This window comes from Cheilinus undulatus, linkage group 13, assembly GCF_018320785.1.
Source record: "Cheilinus undulatus linkage group 13, ASM1832078v1, whole genome shotgun sequence".
Lineage (NCBI taxonomy): Eukaryota > Metazoa > Chordata > Actinopteri > Labriformes > Labridae > Cheilinus > Cheilinus undulatus.
Window position 1 is genome coordinate 32,465,218 of NC_054877.1, and position 20,881 is coordinate 32,486,098.

General features: G+C 37.4%; 1 long non-coding RNA gene across 1 annotated transcript; it reads right to left on the minus strand.

Moving 5' to 3' along the window:
• Positions 1–2,101: 2,101 nt before the first annotated feature.
• On the minus strand, positions 2,102–20,765 carry LOC121520175. Its single transcript, XR_005992768.1, has 3 exons — positions 20,531–20,765; positions 18,233–18,330; positions 2,102–2,470 (listed from the first exon to the last, which is right to left on the minus strand). It is a non-coding gene; the product is annotated as an uncharacterized LOC121520175 (long non-coding RNA).
• Positions 20,766–20,881: the final 116 nt, after the last annotated feature.

The following is a 20,881-nucleotide window of genomic DNA, read 5'->3' on the forward strand; positions in this document are numbered from 1 at the left end:
GCATCCACGCTAATCTCTTCCTTCATAACTGCACCAGCTCTTGCTGCTGCTTGTTTACGTCACAACTCTGCTGCACCCGAAAGTACTGCCCCTCGTTGCTGATTGGCCCTGTCACTTTCTAACCAGGCCCAAACGGTTCAGATGGGAACTTTGCAAGATGGATTCACCAATGAGAAACATGGAAACAGGCGTATCCATCTGCTTTGCAAGGTTAGGAAAAGTTCTGGCCCAAAGTAAATTGCAGTAAGAAAGACAGATAAATTAGGCTGTAATAAAGAGTAAGGAGACGACTAGTGTTGACAAGATGGGCAATGTTTTTTATGATACCAAAAGATTTGTTAATCTTTGAGCTAACCCAGTCAATATGCTCTCTCCAACTCAAATTATCATCCACAAAAACTCCCAGGAATCTTGGATGATACTTGGGGCATTTCAGCAGAATCATTTATGATTTTTGACATATCCACAGGGTAGGATTTTTTGCCACTAAAAATTATAAAGTTTGATTTCTTTATAGTCAAGGGCAGTTTGATTAATTTAAACCATTTCACATAGTCACTTAAACCAGTATGAGCATTGTGCATCAATGAACAGAAATTTGAATGGGAGAGAACAAAAGTTGTGTCATCTGCAAACATAATAGGTGAAAGAACATTTGAGACATTTGACACGTCATTAATATAAATCAGAAATAACAGTGGTCCTAGAATGGACCCCTGTGGAACCCCACACAGCAGCCTAGCTTGGCTTGAATAGTGATCATTAACACAAACAAACTGGCTTCTAATGGAAAAGTAATTTTTTAACCATTTGTATGAAATATTGTGAAAACCATATCTATGCAGCTTATTAAGTAAAATAGAATGATTAACTGTATCAAAATCTTTGGAAAAATCTAAGAAAATACTACAACTAAACCAGTGTTTATCAAGTGCAGAGCTAATCTGGTCAGTAAGGTGAAGTAAAGCCATATAAGTGGAATGTTTTTTTCTGAATCCATACTGATGTTTAAAGATAACTGAATTTGAGTCTAGATGAAAGATCATTCTTATGTGTCTGAGTTTTCGACTATTTTTGAAAATCAGGGCAAGATAGATATTGGCCTATAATTATTAAATGGGCCTGGGTCATCAGCTTTAAATATTGAAATGATTTTAATGACTTTATGAAATCAAAAGAGTTGAGTTATTAAAAAATCGTCTCTGCACATTGAATACAAATAAAATGAAATAAAATGGAACCAAATAGGTTTCCCTTGGTTTCTCAGCCAGCCTCTAGTGGATACTCAATGAGCTGCAGTCTTCATGGCTGGCTTAGTTTTAAAGAATGTTTTAGAGTCAGCCTCCGGTGGCTGGTCATGGAACTACAGTATTTTGACTTCAGGGTTGCTTTGGAAAAAACCTCAGGCAGCTGCTCTTCCTACAAACCTTCAGACACATGTGCACCAGAAAATACTGTTTATCCATTCTCGTATCTTGAACACTAACATCCCACACATTTTCTGTCCATTCAGGTCGCCTTTGTGTAATAGTGTGTTTGTGTGAGTCCTACGCAGCTCCATCGCCCAGCCTGTCTGATATTAAAGAGCCTGGAGTTGGCAACAAACGTGATGAATTGTATGTCTCTCTGTTTACAGAGCTGTTTAAATCATTGATACGGCTCAACATTTAGTCAGAGATTATACTTCATTGTCAAACACATTCAGAGGCTGGTAGTTGAGGCAGTTCACAGTATTTTGTACAATGAATTTCAAAGATTGACAAATATGTAAAATATAATGTGCTTTGAGTCTGGGAGCTTCTCCTTTGGTATTTGTGACAAGAGAAATATCATCATTAGCACGTTAGAAGAAATCAAATCACCCTCTCTGTGTGTCTCACTGCAACAGCACTAATGCTCCACCATACTATGTTTTCACATCATGTGTCAGGTGGCTGCAGGATATTAAACAATTTTATCAAGGGAGCAACTGCTTCTAACACAGAGAGGAATACACAGACATCACAGAATTATAAACCAGCTCGCTACTTCCAATCCTGCCAAAGCTTTAAATAAAATATGATGTTTAATATGTTGAAGGAGTTTGAGAGGCTAACGTGTGTCTAAATTTCTGCTATGGGAGTACAACTCAATAACAGGGCAATAAAAACATTAACATGAGGTACAGATGAAAATGAGGGACTTGCTAAATCTGGTGCAACCATGTTTTTACTATGTATGAATGATCAATGCCATTGCACACTGTGCCTTGATGAACAAAGTAAACTAATTGTGAGCTTGAGGTATGACATTAGAAGAGTTTAAAAAGTGAAATCTTTTAGTTTTGCAGTCATTTCTTTGTTTGCTGTAAAGGATTAGTCATACAGTCTCTAGGCTATTTCAAAGGTGTGGGTGGTTGGACATGTACGTACATCTATGGTGGGCGGTACTTCTTTCAAAGACTGCATTTGACAGGTTCACTGACGATCACCTTGAAACACAGACAAGAAACAAAGCATGAAATAAGCTGCTGCAATGTTTGTTCGAGACTGCACATCTGCTGACAGGAAATAATAAACTTTATGTCATATAAAAATCACATTTTACATTAGGAAAGGGGCATTAAATAGGCCCCTACTCATTTTGTGCACATTGAGGTTTGTGGCACCTGTGGGGGGGGGGGGGTTTGCTGCAGGGTGTGGTGGGAAAAACTGGAACATTGATCAGACCAAATCAGACTGAAGTATTGAGGAAGTCTCAATTTTGTGTGGTTTTTGCTAGCTTGGATGTTTGACTAGCCTAATCTGCAAGACAAGTAGTTCAGCCCACAGATACTCTGAAGCTGTTTCCCATCTTGTATCTGCTAGCTTGTTAAAGGTAGCCACATTAGAGCATAGGTGCGTTAAAGGCAGCACTCAGGACATCAGTTTCAGAGTGTCTGACTTATATCCACTGATGTTGATTACAAAAGTTGGCTCATGGCTTCCACTTTTCTCAGTGGTGACCATTACGTCTGTTTCGACATGCTCCATATGCTTTATATTTACTTTTGTCACCAAGACAACACAAAAACAACATAAAGGAATCCCGTCTCGGCATTTGCAGCAGCTCCAGACATGGAGATTTTTAAAAAATGGAAATATCATAAACAAGCTGAAAAAGAAATTCTTGTGATACCACAAATCAACCAAATATAAAACTAATCTTAAGCCTTGTTTGCAAAGTTTCAGTCAGTCAGTTAATCACACTACAGAATGACAACATTGTTTTATTTTTTTGTACTTTAGTCATTTCCCAGAAACTTTTTTGATTTAATTTTTATGTGTATACTTTTTGTCTACAAAGAACAATACTCAATTATTTTCCTGAAAAATTGTTTTACCCCTGAAAATGTCTTAACAATACATGTCTGACATCGTCAATGTGAAACAAGGTTTACATCCGTCTCTGTCTTAGTTTAGATAATGAGTTCCTCTTTTAAACAAAAGTTTGGTAGACATTGCCTACTGCTCTCTTAGTAATAATATTCAGACAATAACAAGTGTTATTAGCTGTCATCTGACCTTCTCTCTCCAAACTGTTTTAACTAACAGTCTGCTGTGCAGCGCTCAGGCTTTAATCCCATTACTGTGTCTTACAGTATCACTTACACACCATAGAGACTGGTTTAATACAGAATGAGAGAAAAATCACATTATCTGCTGGATTATTGACATTCCAGGAAAAAGGGACTTAATAAGACTTTTTATTCAAACCTGTGACATGAAGAACGGGTGTCTGATTTCAAAGCTCTGTACCATAGCAGAGAAAAACACATCATTTTCCATTGTGTGAAATGAAAACAATACTCTAACAATATGCAGGCACTTTAGAAGTAATAACAGGAAGTATGTATGTAGAAATCAAAGACACAGTTACAAAAACACTGGGGGGGGGGGGGGGGGGGGGTTAAATACACAACAAATCACAGAGCAATGGGCAACAAACCATTAGAAAAAATCCATTGTAGGTGTGTGTGGTTTATATTTTCAAACCAGGGGATGTTTTAATTTGTGTATTGATTGACCTTGACCTCTCTGAACCATTAAACCCCTACAACTGTATTAAGGGTAGGGGTGTAATGGTTATGCTGTGTAAAGATGGAGTATAATTGCAATAGTGCAACTGAAGGAGAACTCGCAGAATCAGAGGAAAAGACAGATTACTGAAAAAATCTAATATTGTCATACATATTGTCATATTGTCATACATACAAATTAAGCAAAAATCACTTTTTCAGGCTTTTCTAACAAAAATATGGACCCCTGGCCTGTCTACAATCGCCTCAAGTACCCCCTCTCCACCTTTCAGAAAACGTGTGCTGAAACAAGCCATTCTCAGATTTTCCTCTCATGATGTCATGTGGGGAGTTAGCCTCACCCCCAGGTACGATTGGCCCTCCCTGCTTGGAAGAAAGTTCCACCCTCCTCTCCTGATCCTCAGGAGAGGGGAAACCACATCCATTTCCTGAGAGGGGCGTGGTCAGGGGTGGAGTCAGACAGCTCAGAAACATTTAAAGCCACAGACACAGAAACAGCTCGTTCTGAGCAGGGTTAAAACAGAGGGGTTTTTTTAGACATACAAAAATCCCACACTGGAGTGTTTAGGTTTATTTTAAATTGAAGTCATTCTAAGGATATTTTTACAATAACAAGTAAAAAATATTCTACTTAATGGCTACGCTTCTCGCCACCGCTTGTTGTTGCTACATTCCAAAAAAAAAATCCCGCTTTCCTCAGTAGAATCTGTAACATTTTGAAAGCAGTGCCCTTTTGGCTGTGATAATGAATGAAAAGAGATAATGCCTTTGCTCCTTGGTACACCGTTTATTTTGTCTGACATCTGTTTCTTTTTTAAATAAATGGCTAAATAGTTCATACTCCCTATTTGTTCTTTTTACAAAGGTGTAGCTAGAGTCATATAATAAAAAAGTTTAATCTTAAACAGGGTTTCTAACTGTTGCATTATAAACCTCTGATAACTTTTTTGTGTGCTGGTGCTGCTATGCATACAGCAGGTCAGGTGTGGGAGCATATACCTATTTGGTACTTTGACACATCAACCTAGGCCCTGTACTGTTCCAGCTTTCTGATGGTGATAGCTCATGCCCCATCCCTCCAGGCATCTTCCCAGCTAAGTATGCCACAGTTCTCCTGAAGAGAAGTCATGTGCCAGACATGGACTCTGACCAACTGCGTCAGGTTGAGCCAAAATTGCAGAGAAACAGTTGTTGACACTTCAGCACCATCAGCAGCGTTCAGCCTACGTTTACTGTGCAGAGATTTCTTCCTAGTTCCTGTCCAAGAGTCCCAGAGCATTTCTAAAAGCTGCAGCATCAGGAGAACTCCCTAAGGTAGGTCCTGAGCTTGCAAGGGACACTGCATACAGCAAGTACACCCACCCCCACCGCTGTATATATTTTTATGGAACCACCTAACAGCTTACAAGGTGTTAATAAATGACATTACAGAAGGCTGTGGATAGAACGTCTCTGTAGGACAAAGCTGGGCTAGTAGTATCCACATAAGCTACTAACAGGCAGCTGGCTCTGAATACATAATTATTATTTGGACAAGAAGTTAACTTAAAAAAAAATACATGGATGCCTTTATGACCTTATTTCTTTAAATCTCACAGTATCTAAAAAGTAGGTTATTCTAAAATACACAGGGCTTAATGTGAGTAAAATGAATGAGAATTTGTTTGATTTATTTTCATTTATTTCAGCCCTTCTAAACCTCCTTGACCCAGCAGCAGCAGCTGCAGGTTATTAACTAGAAATAATTATTTTAGCCTACTTTAACAATCACAGAGCAGTTTAAGACATAGATGCCTGAACATCATTAAAAAGATTTCCTAATTAAAAATGACTGAATCACTTCAAAGGCAATTAAAACTGCTGGGGAATGCTCTTCTAGACAGAGGGAGTTAATAACATCACAGAGACAGAGACGTGCTGTTAGTTGGTAGAAAATGATGTGTCAGCATTCCCATGTGTCATCAAAAACTACACCAACCAAGCCGCTGAAGAGCTACATAACTACATTCAGTGAAATATTTAGCTGTGGAAACATTAAAAGTACAAAGCAAAGAAAACACTAATGATGTACTCTCACTGGCCATTTTATTAGGTATACCGATTCAACTGCTTATTAACAAAAATATCTCAACAGCCAATCACAGCGTAGCAACCATGGCATTAAGACACGGAGACAAGGTCCAGATGATGTGCTAAAGTTTGCATTGAGCATTAAAATAAGGCAGGTGATATAAGTCACTTTAGATGTGCTATAATTGAATGCTGCAATAGAAACTGAGACTCATCAAGCCAGCCAACATTTTCTCAACCAAAATTTTAGAGTATCATTGACTATGTGCTTGTCAGAGGTAAAACTTATTGATTCTGGGAGCTGTCTTGCAGAGACTGCATGTAGCTGTCTTTGTCATGCCATTGTCATGCTGTTGTAAGTTGAAACTGTGTATCCTGACATCTTTAAAATTCATCAAAAATGAAGCTTTACAGTTTATGGTGTCTTTCTGTTGTGTTACTCTCAAAAGTTAAGAAAAATATATACAGTATACTCACATGAATAAAACACCCTCTAAGTGAAATCACACAGTGTAAACATGATTGCTTCTTGTATGTAAATGCTCAAACTTCAGGCTACCCCAGTCTAGCTATACCACTACTATTAGAGCCAGACAAACAAAATATCATGCTCCCATAAGAGGTATTAAAGGGGAAAATGTGCTGTCTTACAATTGTTCCTCAATAGTTTCTGGACTACAAAAGTCTTGACAGTGTATTTGTTTTCTGACTGCAGACAGTCAGCCGTGTGGCAGAACCTCTGAAAAGCTGTTCAACATGTTGCACCACCACAGTCTGTCCTTGCTAAGTGGAAAAAAAGGATCTGTCACAACACTCCATCATTTATCTTGTTTGGTACTTAAAAGGTCTACGATTCTAAATTGCTAAATGAAAAGAGCAGACCTTTATGACAGACAGCAGATGGTGTGTTTCCATGGCGATTGTATAATGGTTTAATCTATTGTTTTGGTTTTTTTTACAAATGTCCTGGTAGAGAAAGAAGCCAGATTTCATGTTGAAATAAATGACTGCATGGAAACCCCTAAGAAAACCTAAACAAACAATTAACTATGACTGTGACGTTTAGCATTTATGCAAATGCTAAAGTATTTACTGTACTATACTATACTACAGTAGACTATACTATACTATACTCTACTATACTATAGTGTGATATAGTATAGTAGAGTATACTATACTATACTCTACTATACTATATCACACTACACTACACTGTGCTATTCTAAACTATACTGAACTATACTAAACAATGCGATTCTATACTACAGTAGACTATACTATACTATACTATTCTACACTATACTATTCCACAGTATACCATACTGTACTATTCTATACTACACTATCCTATTCTATACTATACTATTCCAAACTATACTATACTATACTATACTATACTATACTATACTATACTATACTATTTTAAACTATACTATTATACTATACTATACTATACTATACTATACTATATAGTATAGTATAGTAGAGTATTGTATAGCATGGTATTGTATAGTATGGCATAGTATAATATAGTAAAGTATAGTATAGTATAGTATAGTATAGTATAGTATAGTGTAGTATAGTATAGTATAGAATAGTATAGTATAGTATAGTATAGTATAGTATGGTATGGCATGGAAAAGTATAGTGTAGTATAGTACAGTATTCTATTCTATACTATACTATACTATACTATACTGTACTATAGTTTACCATGCCATACTATACTATACTATACTATACTATTCTATAATATACTATTCTATACTATACTATACTATACTATACTATACTTTACTGTACTATACTACACTATACTTTTCCATGCCATACTAAACAACACTATACTATATTATACTATACTATAATATACTATACTATACTATACTATACTATACTATACTATACTATGCCATACTATACAATACCATACTATACTATACTATACTATACTTTACTACACTATACTATACTATACTATACTGTACTGTACTTTACCATACTATACTTTACTATACTACACTATACTTTACCACGCCATACTATACTATACTATACTATTATATACTATTATTGACAATATTATACTATACTATGCCATACTATACTATACTATACTATACTATACTACACTATACTTTACCATGCCACACTATACTATACTGTACTATACTATACTATACTATACTATGCCATACAATACAATACTATACTATACTTCACTGTACTACACTACACTATACTTTACCACGCCATACTATACTATACTATTATATACTATACTTGACAATATTATACTATACTATGCCATACTATACTATACTATACTATACTATACTACACTATACTTTACCATGCCACACTATACTATACAATACTATACTATACTATACTATACTATACTATACTATACCATGCCATACTATACAATACTATACTATACTTCACTGTACTACACTACACTATACTTTACCATGCCATACTATACTATACTATACTATACTATACTATACTATACCATACCATACTATACTATACTATACTATACTATACTATACTATACTATTTTAAACTATACTATTATACTTTACTATACTATACTACTCTATTCTAAACTATACTATACTATACTATTCTATACTATACCATGCCATACTATACAATACTTTGAGCTCTCTGCAGGGGAGTATATGTTGTCAGTGTGGCGGTATGAGAGGGAAGAAAATATGAGTCTCAGGAGGAGTTTTCACTTCTGACAATCAGTACAGAGTGATCAGTCAGTGATATGACAGGGGTGTTGATCTTATGTGAGAATTGACATGAATAAAAATCAGGGGAAAGCTCTGTGATCCACAAAAAATGTTAATGATGATCACAATGTTCTGCAGTAAATGGATGCAGGTTCACTCAGGAGAGAAAAATTAAAGAGCAAGCTGAGCTGGAGGTGAATGCCAAATGTGTGGGTGGAGTGTTTTTAATTTAAAATAAGAGTAGAGACATTTGCCAGAGTTAAATGAGGAAATCATTCTTTTCTCTTATCTGGATGATATCTTTATGTGTTAAATCACATCACCACTTGTTGATTCATGTTCCCCAGAAGATGAACCGTCACAGATTGAACAACTCATGTCCCATCCATTTACAGTCATTTAGTCACCAATTTTATACAGTGATATGCCTTTTCTCCTTGGTTTGGGGTAACGTGCTACAAATCTGTTAGAGAACTCAGATTACTTTTTTGTTATAACAAGTAACATTACACGTTAGTTTTGCAGATCAAGTTATCTGTTATTAGTTAACTTTTTCACAAAAGTAATCTGTTACTGAAAAAAACTCCCATTATATTTGTCTTTCGAGGCCACAAAAAAAAAACAAAAACAAAAACAAAAGAACAAAAAAAACTCCTTGAAGCATCTGCACTGTTTCTGTGTCTCTTCTTCCTGTTGGCATGCTGCTGCGTGCCAGCAGAGGGTGAACATACTGTATCAGTGCAAGTACATCACTAGCTTATTGAGCTAGTGAGATGGTAGAGAGGACAGCATTACACTGTGGAATTATCTCTTTGATATTGACATTTTGAGACATGAACAACAACATAGTGAAATGTAGTTTAGAACTCCTATTGTATTGTTTTTGTTTTGCACACAATTATTAAGCACAGCCTTTATGTAATACTGTTTGCCTATGGCCAGTTTGATGTCAGATTGTGAGTATATTTTAGAGCTGTAAAGGTTTTTAGCTTTGTCAGTGATATTTTCAGGCTACAGAGTTACAGATTATGGGCCATAAACTAGGCTGTAAAATTACAATGCAGTCCACACATTTCTGATATTTGAAACTGTATTGCTGCCATTCTTGGCCAGGTCTTCCTTGAAAAAAGAGATCTTTCATCCCAATGGGACTAACCTGGTTAAATAAAGATTAAATAAAATAAAAACTAGAAAAGCACACAGAGAGCGCAGACCTCCGTCATTAGCCCTATCTCCCAATTGCGAAGAATCCTTTAAAAAATTCCTGGATCTGTCCCCATGTGCCCCCCACCACGGCATTCGCCGATTACTCCCTCCCCAGTGGAGTGGAAACACAGTGAGGCAACGCATTGGCTTCGCTACGGGTGAACTGTTATGGCAAAAAGCACTGCCTGCTGATGCCAACAGATGCACTGACAGTCTCACCCATGGTCTCACTGGATGACTGGAAGTCATGGCAGAGGGTGAATATTCCTCTGTTCCATCCAGCATTGTGAGTATTCTCGCTACAATTTGCTGTCTTTCTCTCTCTTACGCTCCGACTCGTCTCCTTGACCGGGCGTGCATCTTTCAAACTCTATGAACTCCAAAACTCTGAATAGAAACACAACCAAAATGCTACCGGGATTGAAGTTACTCATGTCCGCCATCTCCTGGTGTAAAGTGGTAACAGCGCACACCTCGGCCATTAGCCCTATCTCCCAATAGTAAAGAATCTTTAAAAAAATTCCTGAATCCAGACGGTGATCCGAATCACTCCCAAAATCTGACCAGTTCTTCCTTATGCCATTTCTGACACTTCCTGAAAATTTCATAAAAATCCGTCTTCTTTTTGAGTTATGTTGCTAACAAACTAACAAACTAACGGACCCACCCGATAACATAACCTCCTTGGTGGAGGTAATTAAAAGGCAGACTCACTGCCGCACTGCCTCACTGCAGATACCAATATTTAAATGTAGTTAAGACTTAAAACTTCAGTCCTTAAAACACACAATATAAAGTTTGAGGATGAATAAAATTAACAAATTTCAGTCCCGAATAATGATGAATACAGAAAAAGATTTCAACTGACAAACTTAGCTGAATAGCTTTTACAATAATATTTTTTCTAAAAAAAAAGCGTATCCTTTTCTTCGTTAGTAGTCAGATCTAACACTGACTGTTGGGGAAAATGTAAAACAATGTTCATTTCATGTTGTAAATCCTTTGGACTGTCATGTTCTTCCAAGCTACAGTTAAAGCCGAGCTTATTTTGTCACTGGCGATCGGTGGTTTGCCGTTTTAAGGTCACATAGAGACTTCAGTGTTTATTTCAGTTTTCTTAATGACCAGCTAACAGCTCCTTACATGAGCTTTAAATGTGCCACTTGTGGCAGTTTTACAATTAACTCTTCTTTTCTCCATCCACCTCAAGTATCTGTCCATTTAAAAAAATATAAATCTGATTCAGAATGTCTGAATTCTTGGTCATTCAGGGTTTCACTGGATGTTTCTTAATGATCTCTGAATGAATTGAGTACACACACATCTGGAAGTAGACATATTCGATGTTAATGTACACTATATTGCCAAAAGTATGCGCTCACCTGCCTTGACTCGCATATGAACTTTAGTGACATCCCATTATTAATCCATAGGGTTTAATATGACATCAGTCCACCCTTTGCAGCTATAACAGCTTTGACTCTTCTGGGAAGGCTTTCCAAAAGGTTTAGGAGTGTGTTTATGGGAATTTTTGACCATTCTTCCAGAAGTGTATTTGTGAGGTCACACACTGATATTGGACGAGAAGACCCGGCTCTCAGTCTCCGCTATAATTCATCCCAAAAGTATTCTATTGGGTTGAGGTCAGGACTCTGTGCAGGCCAGTCAAGTTTATTCACACCAAACTCTCTCATCCATATCTTTATGGTAGTCATGTTGGAACAGGAAGGGGCCATCACCAAACTGGTCCCACAAAGTTGGGAGCATGGAATTGTCCAAAATCTCTTGGTGCTGAAGCATTCAGAGTTCCTACCACTGGAACTAAGGGGCCAAGCCCAGTTCCTGAAAAACAACCCCACACCATAATCCCCCCTCCACCAGACTTTACACTTGGCACAATGTAGTCAGACAAGTACCGTTCTCCAGGCAACTGCCAAACCCAGACTCATCCATCACATTGCCAGATGGAGAAGCGTGATTCATCACTCCAGAGAACGCGTCTCCACTGCTCTAGAGTCCAGTGGCGGTGTGCTTTACACCACTGCATCTGGCGCCTTGCATTGCACTTGATGATGTATGGCTTGGATGCAGCTGCCTGGCCATGGAAACTCATTCCATGAAGCTCTCTATGTATGGTTCTTGAGCTAATCTGAAGGCCACATGAAGGTTGGAGGTCTGTAGTGATTGACCCTGCAGAAAGTTGGCAACCTCTGTGCACTATACGCCTCAGAATCCGCTCCATCATTTTACATGGCCTACCACTTCGTGGCTGAGTTGCTGTCGTTCCCAATCGCTTCCACTTCGTTATAATACCACTGACAGTTGACTGTGGAATATTAAGGAGTGAGGAAGTTTCACGACTGGACTTGTTGCACAGGTGTCATCCTATCACAGTATTACACTGGAATTCTCTGAGCTCCTGAGAGCGATCCATTCTTTCACAAATGTTTGTAGAAACAGTCTAGGTGCCTAGGTGCCTGATTTTATACACCTGTGGCCATGAAGTGATCGGAACACCTGATTTCAATTATTTGGATGGGTAAGTGAATACTTCTGGCAATATAGTGTATGTTGTATTATCATAATTATTGTATAAACTAATTTTTTTCATTCTACAGAGCTACATGTTGTGTTTTTATGGCTAAATCTCTGTTCAGTGTGTCAGAGTGAAGACTTTCTTTAAAAAACTGTTTTAATTTCACTCCTGGATCGATAAAATAAAAACTACAGACTATTTGTTTTATCAGGTGAGAGAGCCATCTTTAGAACAGTGTGTGCTTGTGTCTATCTTTCTTCAGTCCTGGATGTGAAAAGTCCTGGTAATCTTCACACCGTATGAGCAGCAGGAAATATAACTACCTGTCTGGGCTCAAAGGATTCAACTACTCACCTCCAATTTCTTTATATCTGCCAGAGAGGAAAATTGAGTTTGAGTGTATTTCTACCGTCTATCTGTGGCTTTGTGGATTTTATCAGCATTTGCCATCATTACTGATTTTTACCTTTGGGAAAATATGAAGGCTTTAATCCCCAAAACAGTCTTATCTAAAACCGTACAGCTGTTTCACACTTAATGTTCACAGTACTGATGTTGATTTGAGTCTGTCATTTCTCCACTGATACATCACTTGTACTCTGCTCATTGGCTTGTTATTTTGTTCTTCTGATCCCTATTACCTCTGTCCATCTCTGGCCTATATAACAATGTACACACCTTTCATCCCATCCTTAGTCTTTTCTTCTTTCCTCAAAGGATCAAAGAGCCAGACAAAGATGTAGGTAAAGGACTGTGTTATCACGGTGCACGGCTCAGTGTCACGGCATGAGTCATAAGCCTTGTTGTTCCTCTGCTGAAGTAATGAGCCACTATTCCTTTAAAAAAGAATATCCTTTCTTCCTCTTTCAGCTGTGTGCAGTTTACCTGCTGATAGAAAAGCGTGCAGGCTTATGTGCAGAAATAACAACGTACAGAACCTCCTACATTAAATATGTAAAACCCAGAACGAATGTTCATCGTGAGGCACGTTGTTTGCCAATTTACAATGCTAATGCAAAATTCATCTCATGTTAAGTCATTTATCACTATAGAAATATCAAACAGTGCGCATGCAGTCAAATAATAAAGCACTTGTGTTTAGTTTTTATGAAAATAGTGCACTCAGAAAAGCAATGCTTAATATTTCATCTAATTCTAACTCATTAGGACAAGAGAGATATGAGGGAAAAGGCTTTTCTATGTAACTGAATATTTTCATGACTTGTTTCAGACTTTGTGCATTTTCAAGATTAACAGGAAGTGGTAGACGAGAGTTACTCAGATCATTGTACATTAAAGTAAAAAACTCCAAGTAGAAGAGGAGACTTGTTTATAAAATGTCCTTGGGAAACTAGAATTACTCCTCTAACATTTATTGTTTATGAGTCACATCATCTTGATACAGGATAACCTACATCGATAACAAATATCAGGAACATTTGCATATATTTTGCTCGTTGTTTCTTTCAAATAGTGTATTCTGTGCTGAACTTAAAACTGAATCAGTTGCAACCTCGGATTGATTAAGCCTTAATGGATTCTTTCTATCCCCTTTAGCCTCCCTGGCAGCTCTCATCATCAGATGAGACAAGGTTGGCTTCATTATTGTATGAATAAGAGTGTTTCTTAGGTAAGCTTTCAAATTATCTAGATTATTTGTAACAAGATTTCTAACCTTAACTTAAGTCTCTTCCCAGTGAACAAAGGCTTGATCACACTTTAAGTAAATTACAATTTATGATTAGGGCTATCAAGATTAATATTATCAATTACAATTAATTAAGGTTCACAATTAGTGCACCAATTCTTTTTAACTGTGATTAATCACATGCTCAATTATCCCTTTCAACACACTTTGGTAAAGACAGGCCAGTGTCTCCCTGCAGCCACAATGATATAAAATAAATCCACCACTGCTCCTAAATGTCTCACTTCACTTTAAAAACTCACAGACAGCTCAGTGGACAAGTCAGAAGTCATCTGAACCTTTTTAACACTATATTATTTCATCTTCAGTCCATATAGAGTTCCTTTTTCCGTGGTTAATTTCATGTTAAAATCTTTGATCTACCTCTCAAAGCAGGTCTGTATCAAAACAGGAAGGCAATTACCCTTAGTTTAAGACTGAAGAAAAATCCAAAAAGGCTATGAAATGCAAACTTTTCATATGTTTTTTATATTCTTTATATATATAGATATATATATATATATATATATATACATCTATAGATATATAGATCTATATATATAGATATATTTAAATATTTAACACTGGACTTTCACTGAGATAGTGGACACTGGGGAGAGAAAGAGATTGGGGGATGACATGCAGAAAGAAGCCATAGGCACAATAAAGTATAAAAAAAGAAAGAAGCCATAGGCTTTGGAAAAAATTCCAAATTTAAAAAAATCAGTGAAAATAACCTGAAAGACTTATTGGGATAAGTGCATAACTTTTTATCATTAAATCTATACCAGTGTGCACTGCCCATGAAAAATATTCACCCCTTTGGATGTTTTAACCTTTATTGATTTTGTAAATCAGTCATGGTCAGTTTGGGAAGGGAAAAGGAAGGAATATGGCACATGGGTAAATCTGTGTAGATCAGGCCGTCCTCACAAACTGAGTGGCTGTCCAAAAAAGAGACAGGTGAGAGAGGCCACCAAGACACCTATGATAACTATGATAGTGAAAAAGTTACAAGATTCAGCAGCTAAGATGGGAGAGACTCTGCATACAACTGTTGCCCAGGTTCTTCACCAGTCAAAGCTTTATGGGAGAGTGGCAAATAGAAAGCCACTGCTGAAGAAAACTCAGATTAAATCTCAAGAGTTTTCCAAAAGGCATGTGAGAGACTCCATGGACAAGTGGAAGAAAGTTCTTTGGCCTGATGAGACCAAAGTGGTGCGTTTTGGCCATCAGATAATACACTGTGTTTTGTGTACACCAAACACTGCACATCACTACAAACACACCATCCCCTTGTGAAGCACAGTGGTGGCAGCATCATGCTGCGTGGATTCTTCCCAACAGCCAGCCCTGGAAGCTTTCTAAAAGTAGAGGGTAAAATTAATGTGGCAAAATATAGGAAAATCCTGGACAACAATCTTATTCTGTCTGCAAGCGAACTACGGCTTGGGTGAAGATTTATTTTCCAGCAAGACAATGACCCAAAGCATACAGCGAATGCTACAAAGAAATGGTTTAAAGACAACAAGGGGAATGTTCTGGAGTGGCCGAGTCAGAGCCCAGACCTCAATCCAATAGAGAACTTGTGGCTGGACTTGAAAAGGGCTATTCATGCCAGATCCCTGTGTAACCTGACAGAACTTGAGCAGTTTTACAAAACAGAATAGAGTAAAATTGCAGTGTCCAGATGTGCAAGCCTTGAGAGCGATCCCCACAGACTCAGTGCTGTGGTTGTAGCCAGAGGTGCATCTACTAAATACTGACTTGAAGGGGGTGAATATTTAAGCAGTCACTTATTTTAAATTATATATTTCTATTTAATTGGCATTACTTCATAGAAATCTGTTTTCACTTTGACATTAAAGAGGTAAATGATATTGACCATGATTGATTCATTAAAAACAATAAAAGGGTAAATCATCCAACTGGGTGAATACTTTTTATAGGCACTGTATGAGTAACTCACAAAATTAATAAATGAATCAGAATTACACAAACCACAGGGAGAAAAGCTTTGGACTCAAACGGCCTGCTTTGTTGCTGCTCATCTCACCCCAGAGTGTTTGTTAAGAGCAAGACTCCATTATCTGCTGGACTACAATGAGGGTCTGCGTCTGCACTCTAAAGAGCTCTGCAGGCATTAATCAGAGTGTTAGGTGTTTGGGTGGGTGGATGGATAGGTTAATGGTTTGGTGGATGTGCCCTTTACTCTGACAGGATACAAGTAAGGTTTCTGTTACGGTCTGTAGCTTAATTACCCTACAGACGCACAAAAATGGGAAAGGCAATGTGAGAAGAGAAAAGCATAGTTAATAGAGAGATAAAGAGAAAGAAATGAATGAAATGATGAAAATTCATGTGTTAAGTTATAAAAATGATTGAATGAAATGATAAACTCTGGATCAATTAAGTCCTTTTCTTATGTTTCACCTCCAAATACAATGTTTGGTTAGACCCAGACACCCTCAGCATTGTATAAAGCTTTATCAAGATACTTCCTGCAGGTCAGCAGCAGGATCACAGGCACAAAAATGTCCAATTCATCCATTGAGTAATGAGTGTGTTAAAGGTCGAGGAAAACAGTGTCATCCTGTGTTGGCATTCCAACACAGAAAAGCAATCACAGCCTCAGAAATGTAATGAAATGCATATTACAATGTGAGCTCAAATTGGACCTAATGGACCACCATGTACTCTCTGCATTAAGCTTTTACATATCCCCTCCTGTAATTCACATTAGATGTATCTTTCCATTTTCTCATTATGCTGGGAAGTAGTGTTGCTGGAGGTTTTTTCTGTTTCTCTGGAACACAGAGTATTAAAAGTTGTTGTGGTTTTGGCAGAGCTTTATGTTGGCTTTGTGCTCATATCAGCTGTGGTATCTGCAGCAACATCAGAGGACAATGTTTACTATAAATGCACGTTCAGTTCAGATCATATGAGCACAGTAGACTTAAAACCCCCATGGTGGAGTCCGCCGCCCGCAGGGGAACAAACCACTTCAGGTTACAACTCAAATGTTAAACAACTGAACTGATGGGAAATGTGTTGGGTTTCATTACAGGAATATTTTAATATCAGGATGGAAATTTTTCAGTGCTTTGAAATATCATCTTCTACTGCTGAGGATATTAGCCGCAACTGGATATTTTATGGCCAAGGCTGAAGTTCTGCCACAGAGAGACGCTGATTAACATTCAGCCTGCAGGAAGGTCATGACAGCTGCATTTCAGTGGATTCCAACTGAGAAAAGACCCATCCTCACACTATCTTTAGCACTAAAAAACCCTTTTAGATACATGGACAGTGTTTACACTCTACTCACTTCTACCCAAGGCTATACAATGGTATTCCACACAGACCTGCATGCTGCAAGTCAAAAGAATGAAATTGAGCATCAATTATTGCATGAAGACAAATCTCCTCATTGAATATCAGTATATATGTGGTTATCATTATGTCACTAAATCACAGCTGTGTTAATATTCAGTGTAACAGCACTCTCTGGTGAGATACTGAGTATGTTTCTAAACCAAACTCTTAAAAAAACACAGTTTTCATGGTGTGTTTGAGTGTTTCAAGCACAAAGAGGATCAAAACTAGCAAATATCACAGACAGGGAAGGCTTTACTATCTTAATGACCATTGCAACATTGTAACATTTTTCTCTTCTCCACATGCTGCAGCAGCACTTACTAATTACAATGTGTGACCGACTCTAGATGTGGTGTCTAATGAAAAAATGACTCAAAAGGCCAAAACTGTTAAATCTAAAACAGCAGCAGGACTTTTGAAATTAAATTTAGCACCAAGATTTAAACTAAAGGATTTTTTTCTGTTACCTTTAAAATTATACGGAGGCAGTGACATTACCGTAAACCACGCAACGGCTGAAGTAGGTAATGATTTATAATTAGGCTCACCTCATTACATTCTTACTCATCGGCTTGTGGTTTCCAGAGATATCCACGGAAGATGATGAGTGTCCCCACCCTGCCCGGCACAGTTCATCGCCTCTCATCTGAAAGATCAGCATGTTAGTCACATAAAGATAAACTGTATTCAAATAACCTTGTCTAATGATAACTTCCCTGCTTTGAATCTACAGTAAGTCAAATCCTCTCATGTTCTGAGAAGCTTCAAAGGATTAGTAGAAAGTGCAGCAATGTGAAAAGTACTCAATTCAGACAATGCGTAGAATATATATTATTTAGGCTGTTCAGTAATCGTGAATGTTTTGTGTTGTTTGTGGTCTGCTGTATAAAACTAGTAAACTTAAACGTGGTTTTATTTATGTCCATCTAGTCTCACTCTGAGAGATAGAATAGCAACCCTTTTCATTTTGCTCAGCTCAGCAATCATATCTGGTCCTATCAGGATACCAGGGAATAAGGTAGATTAAAGTAGAGTCATGGAAAAATAATGGAATAATTATGGAATAAAGGCAAAACGTGGCAAAAAGGGTTAAAGGTGGCAAAACTGGTGGAAATAATTGGTAAAAAATGGTTAAGTGGTTAGTCACTAAAATTGGCAATAATAGCTTAAAAGATAAAAAAAAATTGATATAAACAGCATATAAGGGAAATAATGCAAAAATTAGCTAAAAATGGGTGGAAAATGGTGAAAAGCAGTTAAAAAGTGGCAAAATGGGTGGCAAAACTATGTTATAAATTGAAAATATGGGTGGCTAAAGTAGTAAAAGGGGTTAAAGGGCTATGAGCCATATGTCCCACAGTTTTTATAGAGGCTACCAGTCCAAAGTAGTTCAACAGGCTGTTGACAGAGCAATGTTTTTAGCACAAGAAAAATACAAGACGCAAGTCAGTCCCTCAGTCTCTGCCTTACCGTACACATGCCAAACAGACGGAACATATTGTCAAGAGTATCTGGGCCATCATACAGAATGAATCTCTGTTTTTTTTCTTTCAGATGTGCACCCTTTGGGACAGATTAATTCACTATGCATTGCCCTCACTGTGCCAATGTTGCACAAACTAAACGTTTACTGGACCTTCTTCCAAAAAAAAGAGAAAAAAAAGGGATTTCATCAGTTCACCAGTTTTGTCATGTTTGTTTTGTCCATGTAGTGAAGGTTTTTTCTACATAGGATGTACAAAAAGATGCCTGAGGGACTGCCTGGCTAGACATTTAAGAAACCCACAGTGCCACTGATATATAAAAATCAAATATCAAATCAAATATATAAATATCAAACCTTTGATCAAAAGAGGTGACAGAATCCAGAGGCTTAATCATGGGGAAGCTTTCTGGATGCATCGTCTAGATGTGTTAAAATATCCTGGTTTGAATGAGGATTTAGACCTATCATATTTTTTTGTAAATTTTCCATGTCTTTGTTGTGTTTTTGCTGTTTTTCCACAGACCTTTGAACTAGATGTTTTTGTGTATGTTTTATGTATTCAGGATATTCTTTTTTATTTCTATTTTTTGCTTTTTCTGAATTATTTTGGTGTATTTTGTGCCTTCATTTGTTGCCAGTTACTTTGCAACTGATTTCAGCTGCGTTTTCTTTCTCTGAGCCTCTTACTGGTTGTCACTGGTTTTGGGAGAAGCCACAACATGTAATGACTGATTAGTGAGCCCTGATTGAAGACTCTCTCCTGGCTTCTTGAGACTGCCTGCCATTGGCTGTAGTTTACGTAGAGGTGTGACCACTCTACAGATGTTTGTCTTTAAGCCCCAATGAAGACCTACTTGGTTGAAAGATGTTGGCTTTTTAAATGATTCGGCTACCATTATAAAGGCTTTTAAGTATTTCCATCCTCATTTTTACAGTTTTCATGTTTGGAGTGCCTGTTTTCCTTCTACTATAATGGTCATTTGCCCCTGTTCTCCAAGAGCATCCAACTTTGATTTACAATACTTACACTAAAGTCATAATAAGCGGTCAGTCATCCTCCTGTATTCCCCATAATATAGGGTAATTCTTTTTTTCAAGCATGTGCACTCCTGCACTGTAAAATTAAATTGTTTCTTCTCCTTCTCCTTGCCTATCTTATACAAACGTTTTTTAGCTTTGGTACTGTTTGATACCATCAATTGTAACCGGTAGCAATATCAAAAATTTTTTTTACAAATTTTATCTAAAAAATATTTCTAAGTGTACCTTTATCAACCTTCAACTTTTTCTCTCTATATGGACAAGCAGGATCTTATTCTGACTTGTATAAATAGTATAAAACAGCTGAACAATGACTTACATTCGCCATTTTTGAACGCTTCATTTCCACAGGTTGTACACGGGATTTGATGTTTGAACGACTCTGATAGAACCAAAAATATAATTTCACCATTATGGCTAGTATACAAATCAATATGACCCTATCAAGTCTTGGAAAAAGCGACATGTGAAAGAAAACGAAGCAGATCAACATTGACCTCAAAACTACTTTCACAGCATAGCAGAGCGAGAACGTTGCACTCTTCTTCCGTACAGCCATGCGTATTTCCCACAAAGATGACGTAGTCCATGTTGATTCAACCGATTGGTCAGATTTTCCACAGGGGGGCGTTCTTTGCTGTTTTATTGGATGCGCAGTTAAATATCCACC